A 16,632-nucleotide genomic window follows, 5' to 3' on the forward strand; every position below is an offset into this window, starting at 1 on the left:
AGGTACATTAGACTTTTAGTTCCCCTTTTCAGCTTGCTCATGTCTAGCCAGATGTGTGTATACCTCCAGTTCTTGAATCTCTAGTAGGAAAACTGTGGAGAAAAGAGGAATTATTCTGCATCCAGCAACAAATATTCCTCAATATGCCTTTAATATATGTTCTCCCACTTTATGGGTTGTTGCTGATGTTATGTTAATTACTTTTGGGTAACATGGGAAAAATTTTCTTCTTATTTCCGAATAAGGATGCATTTATTTTCTCTGAGAACCCCGTGACCTGATAGGCAGGTTCAGTGGCACACCTGTTTTAGTTTTTTTTCCTCTATTTAAAGAATTGTCATGAACCAGTGCCTGGAGAAATTTTATGAAGTACTAAATTCCTTAATGTCTTCAATAGACGTTTGCAGATAACCTTTGAAGTAACAAAGATGAACTTGAGGCATAAGTAAACCACACCACTGCACGGTCCCAGTGATCATCCAAGGTTGATTCAGGGCAGCTACACTATCAGGGGGCCTGATGACAGCATTCATACAGAGCAAGAGCAAACTGCTGCAGTGGATAAGTGACAAAGACTGCTCATGACACCATGTTCAAAAAAACACCACAGTATATATACACCACAAAAGATTTCCTCTTTCTTTAGACTGTTTTCATTGCGTAAATGCAGGATTTGCTATTTTTCTCCCCTTATTACCTTAAATCCTAATGTATTCATCTGTGGCACTGATGTGTGTTGCAAAATATGCAATATGGCTGATGTAATAATCACCTTAGGGATTGATTGATTGATTTTTAAATCTTTAGCTTCAGAAATTTAACACTAAATTAGTCTACATTTTTGCATTTAAAAGGTAAGACCTTGTTACACAATATTTTGCTTGAAAATAATTGAATGTTTGGCCCTTTCAGTAAAATCAATGCCACATTGAAATTTCTTTTAGGTTTGTTTACTATATGATTTTTTTTGAATTAAAGTGAGTGTAGGACTCAGAAAAATGTTCCATGTTTCTAATCTACAGAATAACATGGGTAGCATCTACTCTCCAAACTACAAATTTCCTCTTCTGTTTTTTATCAAAGTACAAATTCCAGAGACCGGGGAAATAATTAATTCCCTGTACTGATCCAGTCCCTGGCCTTGCATCAGATGTTTAAAGCAACTTTTGCTAAATATTTTCTCCTTCCTCTTATCTCTGATAGTTTCCATAAAACAAGTCTGTGTGTGGTGGTAAAAAACATCCATAAGGGACTAAAGAAAGAAATCATCTTCTTTTCCGTGTTGTAAAAAACGTAAGCAACGACCAAAGCACCATAATAGGAAAACGTAGGAATGCTTTGAGAAATGTTGTTCTGTACTGCAGAAAAGTGTATGATGTCCCACTGCAGAAAAGTATATGACATCCTGTTCTTAAATAGGGTTTTGAGGTGTTCAGCTTAGGTATCTAAACATCATGTTTGTACACAGATCAAAAAGTGAGAAACAGGTGAATCTGAAGCCATTTTCATGAAAATCTGAATTTTAGGGTTTGGCAATATAAATGGCACATGCTAATGACTAGATGTCTCAAATTGCTACATTCCCATCTCACCCTGACTAATACTCTTATCTTTAAAAAAACCCCAAAAACCCACAAAATGGACCTTCCAGAAAATATCATCTGCCTTCTGGAAAATTTTGCTTCTTTTAGAAATAAGATTTTCAGGTACTCTACATCAGCACTAAATTAATGTATCTTCTCTTCCTGTGCTTATTCATACATTTCCTGATACTCCCTGCAGAGAAGGAGAGTTCAGGAACTGATTCTTGCTATCTACCTGCAGCCTTCTCTCTGGAACACTGCATCCTAACAAACACACTTTATCTTTGTTGTGTTGCTGCGAGATATGAAAGTTCTATCTTCTGTTTAGGAACTGACAAGTATAAAAAAGAAAACTGATTTTGGGTTTTTTCCCCAATTATTAATATACTTTTACCAAATCTTGGAAATCTGCACGGATCTTTCGGATCTTGGTGCGAGTGCCCCCAGTGCATGTCTGGAACAAAAATCCAGGTAATATGATGTATTCTTTCCTAATTCTTCTTGCCTCCTTGTACTGCAGTAAAGGAGAAAATACTCTGAGAAAATTTAAAACAATGTGAATACTCTTTTCTAATGACTTAGTACTACAGACACCACCAACAGTGAGATTCTGTATGCCAAGAGCAAACGTGTCGAATGCTGTACAAGACACTAAATAAAGACGCATCCAAAAGTGTATTGGATAAATTTAGTTTTATAAACAAAATACAGTACCAGAAGAGTTAAACCAAGTCACCTTTGTCTGATGAGATGGCTGCCTTGGGAATACTGTGCAAATATCTTTAAATTTCACTGAAAAGTAGATCTTGCCAATCGAAATCATGGGTTACAGTTCTGCAATATTTATTTATAGTAGCAGAACTCAGTCTATAAACAAGCACTACACCCATGTCATTTGTTATGTTTTCTGTATTTTACTGTGATTAGAACTAGCAGCCAGATCAGTCCTACTTCTTGTATTTATAAAGTAGCCCGATAGACAGTTGATATGGCACTTTTCTGTAAGGGATAAGGACAAACTGTGCAAAGCAGGCTTCTCCCAGCCCCTTTTCTCTTTTTGATCATTACTTCTTTCTTTAATGTTGTTTTCAGCTAAAAAAGCACCATATGACCTTTGAGAAATGTCAGGAAAACGTTATTTTCTCTGTGCCACTCCAGTCTGTGGACGTCAGGTACATCCTTACTCCAAGCCCTGCTCAGAGTAGCTACTCTGAGATCGGTCATGCTAAAATGCCTCTTACTGCGCTCTCAGGGATGCCACACACCTCTCCTAACCTTCTCTGACTGCTAAATGTGACTGTGGGAGTTTCACTAATTAGCAGCATTGCACCATGTGTTTGGCTCCCACTGTTGGACCTCTGTAGGGTGAAGGAGGAGCAGCAAACAAATGCCAGTCCAATGCCTCAGTCTGACTCACAGAGCAATACAGCTGCCACTCCTGTGTTTTCTTCCCCCTCTTTTTTTTTTTTTAATTTCCAGAATGACTCAGATGCATTCTTTTTCAGAAGTAATACAAAAGGGTAGAAATTTTAAATGCATAGAATAGAAATAAATTCATCACAGTGTATATGATAGAAACAAAGAAAGGAAAATTCAAAAAATTAAAAATCTTTTCTGCATGCTTGAGTGTGTGTGCAGTGTCTGTGACTTTACAATGTGAATTTCAACCAGGATAAAAAGTTATATGTGAATAGTTACAGAAGTACAGGTTTGGGGTTTTTATGATTCCACAAGTTTTGACAGCTTAATCTAAAAAACAAATAAAAATCTTGGGCAGAAATTGTGTATCAGGGATTTTTGCATTCAGTAAAAAACAAACAAACAAAAAAAGATGAAATATTCCTTTATTTTGATTGCACTTCCTTTTAAATTCCTTAGGACAAATACTCTCTTCTTTTTTCTCTGTATAGTTTGTAGTACCTTTTTACAACTATAATATAGATTTTACAGTCTAAGATAGAAGGAAAGGTAATGATTTACTATGATATGTAGACTAATATACTCAAGCTTTATGTGTACTAAATAAGATATTGTCATTCTATAACTATTTTAATTGGTCCTTAAGCAAGTGAAGGAAAATGCTTCTTTTCCAGCTCTTTCAAAGGGAATAAGTCTAGGAAAGGAGTGGGCTGGATGCCCTGTCCTTTCTGATGAACAGCAGAATGTTGCTGCATTCCTGGTGGAGCAGTGTGGAGGGGGCTGGGCTGGTGGCATAAAGCATGCACTCCTTTACCTGTTCTGGTCAGGCCATTCCCACTCATAATAGATCATAGAATCACAGAATCATGCAATGGTTTAGTTTGGAAGGAACTCTAAAGATCGTTTTGTTCCAAATCCCCTGCCATGGATGGGGAAACCTTTCACTAGACCAAGTTGCTCAAAGCCCCATCCAGCCTGGCCTTGAACACTTCAAGGGATGGGGCATCCACAGCTTCTCTGGGCAACATATTCCAGTGTCTCAGTGTGGTCACATCACTTGGATGTGATTGATACAGGACACAAATTACCTTAACCACATCTTGTGGCTACAGCAAATTTTCAGGCTTGGGTTAGGGCAGTCTTGTTTTGAAACTTCAGCCTCTCCTACGCAGTTTCCTTGTTTGTTGTCAGCAACATCTGTGTTGGCTTCATGTTGTATTTACACAAAATTGCACTGGGCCCAGGTCACCAAAGACCCACACTGATGTCAGTCCCTAAGTCACAACAGGTTGAGCTCCCTCTCTTCTCCACTGAGCAGGGCATGTCCTGGGCCAGTCCTCTGCTGACATCCAGGTCCTTCAACCAGCTGCCCCTCTCTTGGCATTGCCCCAGGAGCCCTACAGACTATCTTATCGCAGGGTGTAGTACTGCCCTGTCAGTTTGGATACTCTTCCTGTATTACCACAGCCTCTGAGAAAGGAAGAGCTGAGCTTTGGCCCTTCTCAAAGCAGCATGACTCCTCCTGCAGAGCAGCCTGGTGCACAAAGACATGAGGAAGAGAGGGCAGAAATAAAAGTTTTTCTCATCCCAGCCGCTTCATGTCCCTTCTGGTTACAGGTGTGTGGACAAAAGCAAAATAGCAGCTGTGTGGAGGGGTTTTCCCTGGTCTCTAGGGAAAAGTAGGAGGTCAACAGTAATGAGGAAGCAACTTTTTCTTTTCTAGTAGGACCAGAGTCTGAACAAGATTAGGTTGTATAGAACATGGTTTTTTTTGCTTTCTGCAAGTATATGTAGATAGTTTAAAATCACCAGAGCCATGGCTCCAGTAAAAGAAAATACAAAATGGGAAAACCCTACAATACTAAAACCAAATAAAAATCACATCATTGTTGTACCAGGTACTGTCAGAGACATAAAAGAGATGTTAATTAATTACGTGTTCCTTACCTTCTGATGCTGTGTTTACTCCCAGCTCTGCATTTTACAGCTCTTTATAGGTTTGAGTGTTGTGCAGTGGAGTGGGAGCAGATGCTATGCTTTCCTTTGTGAGTACCTATGCCAATGACAGAATTTGACCATATCAGGCAGATGTTTTGTTCACTAAGGCTGAGAAGCCATTTTCTGTGAAGTTGAGTATTGAATGATGGGAGTGGTATCTTGTGTCAATTTTATACTTTTCAGGGGGGTGCCAAAAGAAGATCAAATATGGGAACAGCTGTGTTTTGATAATAGTGCAGAGAAAGAGGTGACTTTATTAAATCTCCCCAAATCTCCCAAAGCAAGAAGCACAATTACATTAGTACACTCTGGAAACTGAGTAGGTTTTCTTGGAGTTTTATTCAGTCATGTCCTGTCCAGCTATTAAAACCCTGTCCAGTGGACATGACATTGCATGATATACGTCAAAACCAAAGCCTAGGCTTTAGGCACTATCATAAAATTTTTTATTTGGGAAAATAGTCAAGGTAAAACACCATTTGCAGACTGTCCACATGAAAATTCCTACACTCGCGTCTCTGGGCTTGATTCAAGACCCATGAAAAACCTCTTATATTGCTGAGACGTTGTGTGAAGAGACCTGACTATAGGAAAGAACAAAGCAAGAGGAATAGATAAAATAAAAATAAAAAGAAGGGAATGACTCGCTGCTGTTAGACCAAGTTTGTGTTTAATATAAAAAGGTGGAAATATTTCATTTGTGGCTCATACTGGCACTTGGCAGATTTTTGTATTTTAAATTTTTGAATTAATAAAAACTGCAGTACTTTCTGGATTTATAGATTTCCCAGGGGAAAAAAAAGGTATATGGTTTTTACACCTACTGTCCACAAGACAGGTAATTTATTTAATCCCCCTGTCACCTGTATTGGTCTATCTACAGGGAAAAACACAGTGATACAATCAGCAATTTGAAATAGCTGTCATTTAAGTAGGAGTGTGGTTTGCCAAGGGCAAATCAGGCTTGACAAACCTGATCACCTTCTATAGCAAAGTAATGTACTGGGTTGATGGAGTGCAAGCAGTGGACATTGTCTGCCTGTATTTCCCCCAGGCTTCCAATACAGTTTTCAGCAGATACCTCTTGGAGAAATGGGTGTGTTGTGTTCTAGGCAAGTGGTCTGTGTGGTGGATGGGAAACAGGCTGACCAGCTCACCAGAGGTTGTTGGTAAATAACTCAGTTTCAAACTGGCAACCTGGCACTAGTGGGGATCCCCAGGGATTGAAATTGGGCTCAACATTGTTTGCTAACTTAAAAAATCAAGTGTACTCTGACAAAGTTTGCCAATGACACCAAACTGAGTGGGAAATTGAAGACTTTTGAAGGGAGAGCCATCCTGCAAGAAAACCTAGACAGGTTGGAAGAGTGGGTTAAGAAGAACCTTAAGAAGTTCAACAATGTCTTGCAACCAGGAAAACATAACCCATGAGTGTAGCACAGCCCGGGACCTACCTAGCTGGGGAATATCTCTGTGGAAAGGCAAGTGGGCATCCTTGTGCACTAAAAGCTCAATATGAGAGAACAGTGTGCTTCTGTAACAAAGAGAGCCAACAAGATGCTGGGTTGTTGATACAAGGGCATCACCAGCAGAAATAAAATCACTATGCCATTCTACTCATCACTTGTCAGGCTACAGCTGGAATACTGTGTTCAGTTTTGGTCTCCACTATGCAAAAAAGATGTGGACAGCCTGGAGAGGGTGCAGAGAAGGACCAAAAAGATGATCAAAGGACTGGGAAAGTTCTTTGGAAAGGCTGAGAGCTGGGTTTGTTCAGTCTTGAGAACAGAAGGCTCAGGATCACCACGTTCCCGTACTTAAAGGTGGCTAAAATAAAGATGGAGACTCCTCTTTTACAAGGTGTTTGATGGTAAAGATGGCAGGTAACGAGTGCAAGTTACCCTGAGGAGATTCTGATTGGATACAAGAGGAAAATTTTTCACAATGAGAACCATCAGCCATTGGAATAATTTCCCAGGGAAGTGGTAGATTCTCCAGCATTGGACGTTCTTAAAATTCAACTCTACAGGATGTGGGGCCATCTTGCCTAGACCTTGCTTCTACCAAGAAAGGTTGGACCAGATGATCCCTGATGTCCCCTTCTGACTTGGTATTCTATGATTCTGGGATGAAAATCCATTCTACTGATGATAGGTGCCTAGTGTCTTACTGTTGCATTGACAGCAGCCTTAATTGTTGTTGTAGTTGTTGCTTGGATTAAAAGAAGTAGCAGGAGCAGGTGCAAAAAAACCAGATTACAGGACTCAGGATGCCCTCCTCCCCTCTGCCTACCTCCTACTTGCCTGCCTTTTGCTTCCGCAGGATGTGAGTCAATGACCTCAGACAGAAGAAAGCAGTGCATCTCTCTTTCAATGACACCAAAAGGACCTGATCTATGTAGTACCTTTTTAAGCTGCTATGGTAAAATCCTTTTATGGTTTCCAGCTATGATAAAAAATCAGACGTCCAGGAACTTTGGCCGTGCAGTGGGGCCTGAGCAGTACCCAAGATGAAATGTGGGCTTTCTCACTGGAGTGAGATTTACTGTGTTAGCAGTCACTCAACAGCAAGCTTGTTAATACCACTTTTTGCTCAAATATGGTTCCTGTGATGGTATAGCATTAATAGGAGAGGAGGCTACAAAAGTTATGTAAATAGATAGATAAGATTTATGTGGCAAACAAAATGTACTAAATTCTCCTAGATGAGTAAAGACTTTTTTTAAAAAGGTCTTTAAATAACAAATAAGATACAGAGTCAAAAAATTATATTAAATCTTTATAAATTGTGGAGTCCTGTCTAAATAAAGGGATTTATGCAGGTAATTCTATTAATTGTATTGATAGTTATCTCCATAAATCCCAGCCTTTTTAACAGGAAAATATGTTTTTACATTCAAAACACATCTGGATATCATATAATGTAGTACTGTAATCCTTGCTTTCAGTAGGAAAATGAAGATGTTGTTCTGTATGTAATTGTCATATACATTAAGAAATAATGCAGTGAGATATTTTAAGGGATTTTTTAATAGAGTGAAAAATAAGATGTTTGGTTATTTTTCAGAAAGACAAGGAAAATCTGGCCCATGAGGTCTCATTTGTTTTCTGTCCAAATCATCTGTAACACTTGGAAATTTAAAAATCTTTTTGAGAAGAGTTAAGTCATTTTTATCAAACAGGAACAAGTTTGTGTATTAAAGAGGTATTAAAAATAAATTACAAGATACATTTCTTAAAACACCCAACAACTTAAATAGCCCTGTGGGTTTTGATAATTGCTGATGAGTAGTCACAGTACTAGAGCTCTGGCCAAACTGTTATGAGAGGGTAGGATCAAATGCTAATATTTGATTAAGTTTCTCTGAAAATTTTTCTTTAGATTAGGTCAGAATCCTACCCAATTAAACCTGGAGGAGGGATGCGTTTTCAAAAACTTGGGTGGGAGAGGTGGAATGGGGAAAGGAACATTCATTATTTTGTCCAAATATCCTACCAAAAAACAAAGTGGTTTGTAATTTGGAAGTTGTGAATCTGAACTCAAAATTGGAAGGAGCCCTTGGGTCTTCATCAACCTTGTCACTACTCTTGTAATTTAGACACTGTTTGTACTTCCAGAAAAAAAAAGAATAATGTGTCATAGTATCATAGCTGTACTGGAAGGATGTACTCCTCTCCCACAGCCTCATTTGGCTGAATGACCCACATTGATGCTGCAGCTCAATGGTATCCCATGAGTCACAGTATTGCATCATCCACTGTAAAACTACCCATCCCAGGGAAGGTCCTGGAGGCATTCCCACCTGAACCTGAGCGTATATAACTCTGAGTTTGGGGTTTCTCTCACCACCTGGGACTTCCACCACCGTGTCGATGGATCTGGACTGTGATCACCACTTTGACCAACGAACATTGAAATTGCAACAACCAAATCTTGTCACTGGATCCAATGGGTGTCTTGCAGGTCCTTCCAGTCACCTAGGGAGTCCGCAGCCCTGCTCCGACTGCCTGTACTGGCACCGCAGCCTCATTCCATCACTACACAAACATCTGCCAGTATCAAATCCCAGTTAACTACCATTTACTACCAGCACTGACTCTCCAACAATTCTTACCAGGTTTTCCAGGCATGGGGTAGGTGAATCACATGGAAGGGCAGCCATCTTGTCTCTGTCCTGTGTCCATGTGTGTTTTTTCCAAGCGGGGGAGACCGGCTGCCATCTTAATTTGGTCTGGTGGGCAGGGCTTGGGAAATTTCTCCTTGTCAGTTGGTTTAACCCAGTTTTACCAGAATTGTTATTAGCATTTCTTCTTGGTAAAGAGTTATTTTTTCACTTACATCCAGGCATATTTGGTCTCTCTCTCTCTGTTTTGGAGAAACCAGGGATATAGAATCCAGTGGAGAAGACTTCTGTCCAAGGTCTCTTCCCTTCCAGATTGTATCAAACTGAGACAGAGTAGAAACATACTGACACCCAGAAATCCTGGCTGATTGCTGCTAAAGGTAGGTAAAAGAAGCCTAGAGGCACAATATTCAGGACAAAATATTCTGGAAAGGCTTATAGGCACACTGAGCATCTTTTACAAGATTGAAAGAATTGAGCTGAAAAGGCACAAGCAGAAGGAGAAAAAAGATGATATTCTTTATGTTTGTCTCCTACAACTGACAGGAAAGACATTTTAAAAATAGTCTTTGAAGAGCATTATCTATTTCTGTTTATTTTATCACAAGACCATGCCACTGCTGTGTTTTGATACATGTCTCTTCTCTTAAATAGTTCAACTTGTTCCAAAATAATCAATGCATCTGTTTCTGTATTCCTCATACTTATATACAGTGTGCAATCATTAGTGAAGTCTGTAATTGATATTTTATGCTCCTCCACACCCAAAACTAATTAGAAACTATTTTATAGCTAGACATATCTTCTGGTCGCTTACTTTACAAAAATAAAATTTTCAGAGAAGCTGACAAGATCAGAAGTACTGAAACTACTGTTAAGATTCACATTTTTTCCATTAGGATTATTTTTGGATGGTCATTTATTTCTAAGGAATTTTTTAAAATAATATGAAGTATCTAAATGGAAGAGAAATGCCAAAACCACAAATATTCATATCTGAAGCAGCAAAGGGCTTTCAAGACTACCTGTAAGATGTCTGTTTTGTTTCACACTGTGGAGATTGTTCACTACTTCTGAAGAAATTTTGTGTTGTCTCCAGTAAGACCAATCTGTAGAACCATAGCAGGAAAAAAAGAGGATTCTGAATTCCAGGTGTTAGATTTCCAGGGGTTCAATCATGACAGGGCTGATTTATTGGTTTCAGAATGGATGAAATTCACTTCCTCAGGCAGCCTGTAAACAAAAGTCACTCACTGAATTCAAATCTACCTTAAGGTCCCAAGTATAGACTGTTACTGATATCCTAAGTAACATTTGGGGGAAATTTCGTTTCCCTTAATGTAATTGCTTGTCTCCCCAAATCTCCAAGGGAGACTTTTGGAAAGGTTAAATATCAGACAAAAGCTTCACAGGAAGAAAACAAACCTGGTACCCAAGCTCCTATGAAGACCACTTTCTGAATAACAACAGTTCAGCATAAACTGTACCCAGTGCTAAGCAAACACATGCCAAAGCCTCACTTTGTGCACTCAAAATTACTTTGGGATTGATTGGTTTTTTTTTTCAATTGTTTTGCACTCAAAATTTACATCAGGATACATGAAAACCAATACTGTTCAAGTCTTTGTATCAAATTTCACATCAGGATTTTATCTTTTGTTGGAACAAAGGGAATAATTTCTGTTGTTTCTTATATGCTGCTGTATCTGCTCAGAAAATGAGGTACTTCTTATGAAATTTCACACAAAAATTATATGTAATTATCTCCTCTCTACTAGGGAATGTACTGGGCTGAATAGCTGTCAATGCTATTTTAAAAGATAAAAATTGAGGGGGACAGATTTACATTTAAATCATATTTCAGTCAACCTTAAGGGTGCAGTTTACACAGTAAGAGTATAAAATGTTATCTCATTAAATATACACAATGTTTTGGATCGCATAAAGGACGTGGATTGTACTTTCAATTTCCAAGCAAATTAAACCTGCTGTCAGAAAGTACACTGTAGCAGGATGCGGTGGGCTCTGTGGAAACCAATTTAAACAATTTATACTGCTGCATATGAGTTGGGTGAACTAGATTTCAGATAAATTCTTGGTGACAGGCTTAAGTTCCTCTTACAAGAGTAGAAAGAATCCACATCTCTTTTTCTGATCACAGATTCAGGACAATACTTTTACCCTCCATGCAAAAGAGTTGAAAGAGTTGTAGTGGGAGATCCTACACAAAAGGCAAAAACAAATTGTGATGCAATGAGAGACAGCCTCTAGGAGTTAGCAGCGACTGTCTACATCTTGTCACGTACACTTTGGGGGTTGATGGTTAACATGTGTGCAGCTTGCAGACTAGCCTTCTTCTGTACAAATATAGTCAGTGATCCCATGGTATCCTCCTTTCTCATTTCAGTTTACAGCCACATATAACTGTTTTTTTCAGGCCTTTGAAGGCTGCATAAGGAGTCAGATTTTGCATTAACTCATTCCAGTGAATCTACCTCATCATAACGTTTTCCTTAATTCCTGTGCTATAAAAAAGAGGAAGAAAAACCCCTGCCTATCCAATGCCTTGTGAGTTGTTTTTTTTTTTTGTAAGGTGTAATTAGTAAACTACAGTGCAAATGAAATTTTCTAACATTGACTTCCCATGCCTTTCCAGTGCTCTAATGAACAGTCAGGGACACATCTTCACATATAATTTCTTACGGTATTCACTGTGTTTAAAAAAACTATACTAAGAACTTCCTCTCTTATACGAATCTGAATCATGGGTCATCTACTGCCACCAACTGTGTCTCCTAGAACGCTTCCATCAATGCTGTCTCTGTACAATCCTAAACATCCACTGGTCAGATTATGTGACTAATACATCTGTTCTAAAACAAGCAGCAGTCACAAGTATTGAGGCCATGTTGCTGAGAACACAGCTGCGTTGGGCAGGGCACATCTCCAGGATGAAGGACCACTGCCTCCCTAAGATCTTGCTTTATGGTGAACTTGCCACCGGCTGCCGCATGAGAGGAGCCCCGAAGAAAAGATACAAGGACTCCCTGAAACAACATCTCAGCCTTGGCCATATTGATCACCATAACTGGTCTACTCTGGCCTCCAAACGGGAGACCTGGAGACACACCATCTATAATGCTGCTGCTTCCTTTGAGAACACACACAGGATCACTCTCAAGGAGAGAAGACAACGCAGAAAGAATCGTGTCCTGCAGAATATACCACCAAAGGAGTCTTTCTGCTGTGCCTTTTGCAATCAGATATGTCTATCTTGTGTTGGCCTCATTAGCCACCAGCGTGCTTGTAACAAATGTGGATAGAGCCTTCCTAAATCTTCGTTCACGAAACCCAGCCATGATGACTAAGAACTTCCAAACACGGATTCATCATCCAGCCAAGAATTCTGAGAATTCAAATGTTGGGAAAAATGTTTATGATAAAGATGAGACCATGAAGTAACTGACTGTATTTAATTGAAAAGCATTTAAAATAATTGTATGTGTAATGTAAACAAAACCAAAACAATTTTGAAGATAACCAAATGTGTAAGGCAAGATAATTTTATAGAACAAATATAATTCCATGGTAATAATGCATTTATGCCTTTAAGTTAGAGTGTTCTAAAGCCCTTTACAGACTGCATGCACTGTTTTCGTTGTATTCATAAAAATAGGCAAAAAGTTCTAGATGGTACTCTCAAAAATTAAATGACTCAGTAAATTCCTTTTATGATTCTTTCTCCAAAAGACTCTGGGAGGCTTTTTATTACCATCATGTCCTCCCAGTCAACATATTATTAAATTGCTGCCGCTACTGAAGAAATTGGATTCTGTTCGTTCAACACCCAACCACATTTTCAGGCCTCTTATCTCTGGACAACAATCACAGCAAGTCCAATTTCCAGCCATAAAGTCTGTTTTTCCAAAAGTGGCATCCATCTCCCTAAAGACTTTCATTAGGCACTTCTGTAAGCATCTTTCAGGTTTCCTCTGGATGACTCTGTCATGCAATTAGGTTACTGATGGGCTGCCGTGACAAATAGCTTGCCGTTTGCCTTTTGATGTACTTTTGATTTTGATGCTTTAAGTATTTTCTTCTCCCAAATGCTGTCTTCTGGGAGCTGTACCCACTCTATTTCATTTTTTGAATAAAATACTTGCAGCAGCATCTTTTCTTTGTGAACACAAAGAGCACGTTATAATCTGTCATATTTTTCCCAAGAATGAGTTTTACTTTGAACAATACTTACTGTGTTTTGGAATAGTGGACTAAAGAGTGTATTTAGTTATTGGTTTTCTCTGGCCTGAGAAATCTTTCAATTGGCAAAATAAGTCATATAATCATAGAATCATAGAATGGCTTAGTTTGGAAGGGACCTTAAAGGTTATCTAGTTCCAGCCCTCTGCCATATACAGAGACACCTTTCAGGTTGCTAAAAGCCCCATCCAGCTGATCCTGAATACCGCCAGGGATGGTGAATCCACGGCTTCTCTGAGCAACCTGTGTCAGTGCCTCAGCACCCTTCCTCTAAAGAATTTCTACTTATTCTTCAAAAATATCTGAATAGTAATGTTTTCTGCGCAGCCTTTTGCCTATGGCTTACAACACCAACTTTAATTATATTATGATTTGCTATTTTTCCTCAAGATCTCTGCATTGTTTATTGCACAGTGGAATGGATCAGCAGAGAAATCACATCTAAGCAATGAAAGAGACTATTCTCCGAATTTGGAATAGTAAGGCAGGAACCTGAAAGAAAGAGGAAAAACTAAGACAGCTATTGCTACTCTGGAGGAATAGATTCCATTTCTGTCTGTCCTCCCTGAGTTTCTGAATGATGTTACTGTCCACTTTCTAACATAACTTTTGTCTAGTAACTATTTTTTTCTTGTTCCTTTTTTTGTTTTTTGGGGGGTTTTTTTTGGCATTAATTAATTTTTCCCTGAGATATTTTTCTAAGAGCAAAACAAATAGCTCAAACTGTTCTTTTATTATTTAAGTAATTCTAGAGTTAAAACCAGCAGCTATTCCTGACTGCTTTAAACCATATTGGAAGAGTACTAACTGAGCAAAGCATGATGGTCTTTAAATCAAGTTATAGAACTGCTTTAAGGTATAAGGTCAATACCAAACAACTTTAGAATACACTCCCAATTTCTCACTGATAAAATTTTCCAATTTATTCATGCCTTATTTTTGCCTACCTTTCCCTACACCAGTATGGAATATTTCAGGTCAAAGAGACTTAATTCATTGTTAAAATTATTTATTTAAATTCCAATAAGTATAAGTTTTTATAAAAATAACTTCAAAACCTTTTCCATTGCTGCTTTTCATTACTGTGTTTAATGAAGAAATTATGAATGCAGATTTTAATGAAACAAATGTAAGGATATCGCTTCTGAATTTTGTGACACATCTAGAGGCAAAGAAATAATTCAGGATCTACCTCTAAACCAGTTAACTGATGTGAAAATAAATTTGAGCTAGGCAAAGAATATTGTTGTCTGAGTGCTCCAGTTCTAGTTTTATTGTATTCTTTTCTCTTAGTTTTATAATGTCCTTGTAACTTAAAACCAAAATTGCCTTAGTACTAATGAGCTGTAATTACTTCCACTTTCTAAACATTTTCTTTTTTTTTTTTTTGAAGTGTCTAGGTCGAAATGTTAACACTTAAGAATAGTCTACATTCACACTTCTCATTTAGGCAGTTAAAGGATAGGTTTTCTCAAAGTAGTTAAACAATTTAGGAAGGTAAGTCCTCCTAGTTCTATGCCCTGATCAGCATAAGGGAGCATAAATTATTTAAGTTCTTGGTACGCTCGATGTCAAATGTATTAGAAGATGACCTAAAAACACTTTCTCAAAATACAGGTTATAAAATAAGAAGAGATAAAGAAGTAAAAAAAATCCCATAAAATAATACCAGCTAAAATAAAAACTTTACCCAGGTTGGCCTGTGTTCCAGACTTCTCCCACTAGTCTTTCTTAAGTATGGATGTATCCTACTTTATTTTTATGCTGTCATCTTTCTATTGCAAGTAAGTAATTACCTCTCCAAAAGTTAAAGGAGCAAATACTGTAACTTAGGAGAGAAGATCACTAAGTTTTTTCATACAAAAAGTCAACTTCCCCATGAACTTGTCTCTGACACTGAAGCTTCTACCTGTTTCATCATAATATTTACCAATGTGTTCAATGCCTTCTGTTCAATTTGTGTTGTCAAAATACTATTACTTTCATGAGATAAGGAGGCATAGGTAATTATGCTGCATAGTACAGAAAAGATTTTTTTTCATCTGTCAGTAGTTGCAGGCTTTATGTATTAAGAATGTTGCCTTTGTACTGCATACCAAGAAAAAGTACTAGAAATTATACTAACTAGCAAATATAACTGCTTGTTCAAATATTAATATACTCCCCATATAGTCATTATAACTAAAAGGGGAAAAGTGCTTTTAAGCATTTCATATTCATCAATAGTTCATGAAAATATGTAACAAGTTATGACATATCTAATAAAGATGAAAGGGATTAAAATCTTGTGAATTTTTAATACGGATAATAAAGATCATTAATACAGCTTAATTATATTGATAAATAATTAAAATTACTTTTTAAACTATGTTTTATTTTTATTTGAAACAACTTTATGTGGTACTCTTGGAGGAATTACATACATAATACTGCCAACCATACTGCAAGGGGAAGTAAAAGTTGTTCTATAGATTATCTGAGTAAATACAGCCACTGAAAACATTTTTAGGACATTTCAGACAAGATGATGTATCTTTTTAAAATATTAAAGTATTAAATAATAATGAAAAAACTCAAAGATCTGTTCTGAGGTTAGATGGCTGATCAGTCTGCCACTCTTAAGGCAAATCAATTTCTGTACACATTATCATACAAAGAAATAATGTTGCTGGCTTTGCAGAGAATACATTTGATTTTCAGTGACCTCAGGTACACCATAGTTAAAGGAAAGTTAGGTATTTATTGATAAAGCTAAGTCCCTAGTTTTATCACAGTGAAATTTTGTAACTTTATTCCCTCAGCAAAGTAAGCTAATATTGCATAGGATCTTTAATTACCTCACATTCAGGTTTGACACACTTTCAGCAAGATCCATGCCAAATGCCCAGGTTGAAATTTGTCTTTTCACCTTGGCTGCAGTTTCACAGGGGGATGCACAAGTGTACCTCCCTTTCTCTCTTTCCTCCTTTCTCTGAGTTCCCTGACTGGAGCCTGCTGATACTCACCTAAAATCATAGAATTATAGAATATCATAACTTGTAAGGGATGAATAAGAATCATTGAGCCCAACTCTCTTCCTTTCACAGGGCTTCCTAAAACTAAACCATATGTCTGCAAGTATTGTCCAGACACTCCTCGAACTCTGTCAGTTTGATATCATGACCACTTCCCAGCAGAGCCTGTTCCAGTGACCAACCACCCTCTCAGTGAAGAACCTTTTTCCTAATGTCCAATCTGAACTCCTGATGC

General features: G+C 37.9%; 1 protein-coding gene and 1 long non-coding RNA gene across 2 annotated transcripts in view; both read left to right on the forward strand.

Annotated features, from left to right (window-relative positions):
- Positions 1–16,632, forward strand: part of NKAIN2 (sodium/potassium transporting ATPase interacting 2) — a 301,830-nt gene that overhangs the window by 146,648 nt on the left and 138,550 nt on the right. The window lies entirely within an intron of this gene.
- Positions 2,573–12,489, forward strand: LOC113941092. The gene is made up of 3 exons (XR_003525599.1): positions 2,573–2,584; positions 11,495–11,497; positions 12,387–12,489. It is a non-coding gene; the product is annotated as an uncharacterized LOC113941092 (long non-coding RNA).

This window comes from Corapipo altera, unplaced genomic scaffold (assembly GCF_003945725.1).
Source record: "Corapipo altera isolate COAL_440 unplaced genomic scaffold, ASM394572v1 2b, whole genome shotgun sequence".
Lineage (NCBI taxonomy): Eukaryota > Metazoa > Chordata > Aves > Passeriformes > Pipridae > Corapipo > Corapipo altera.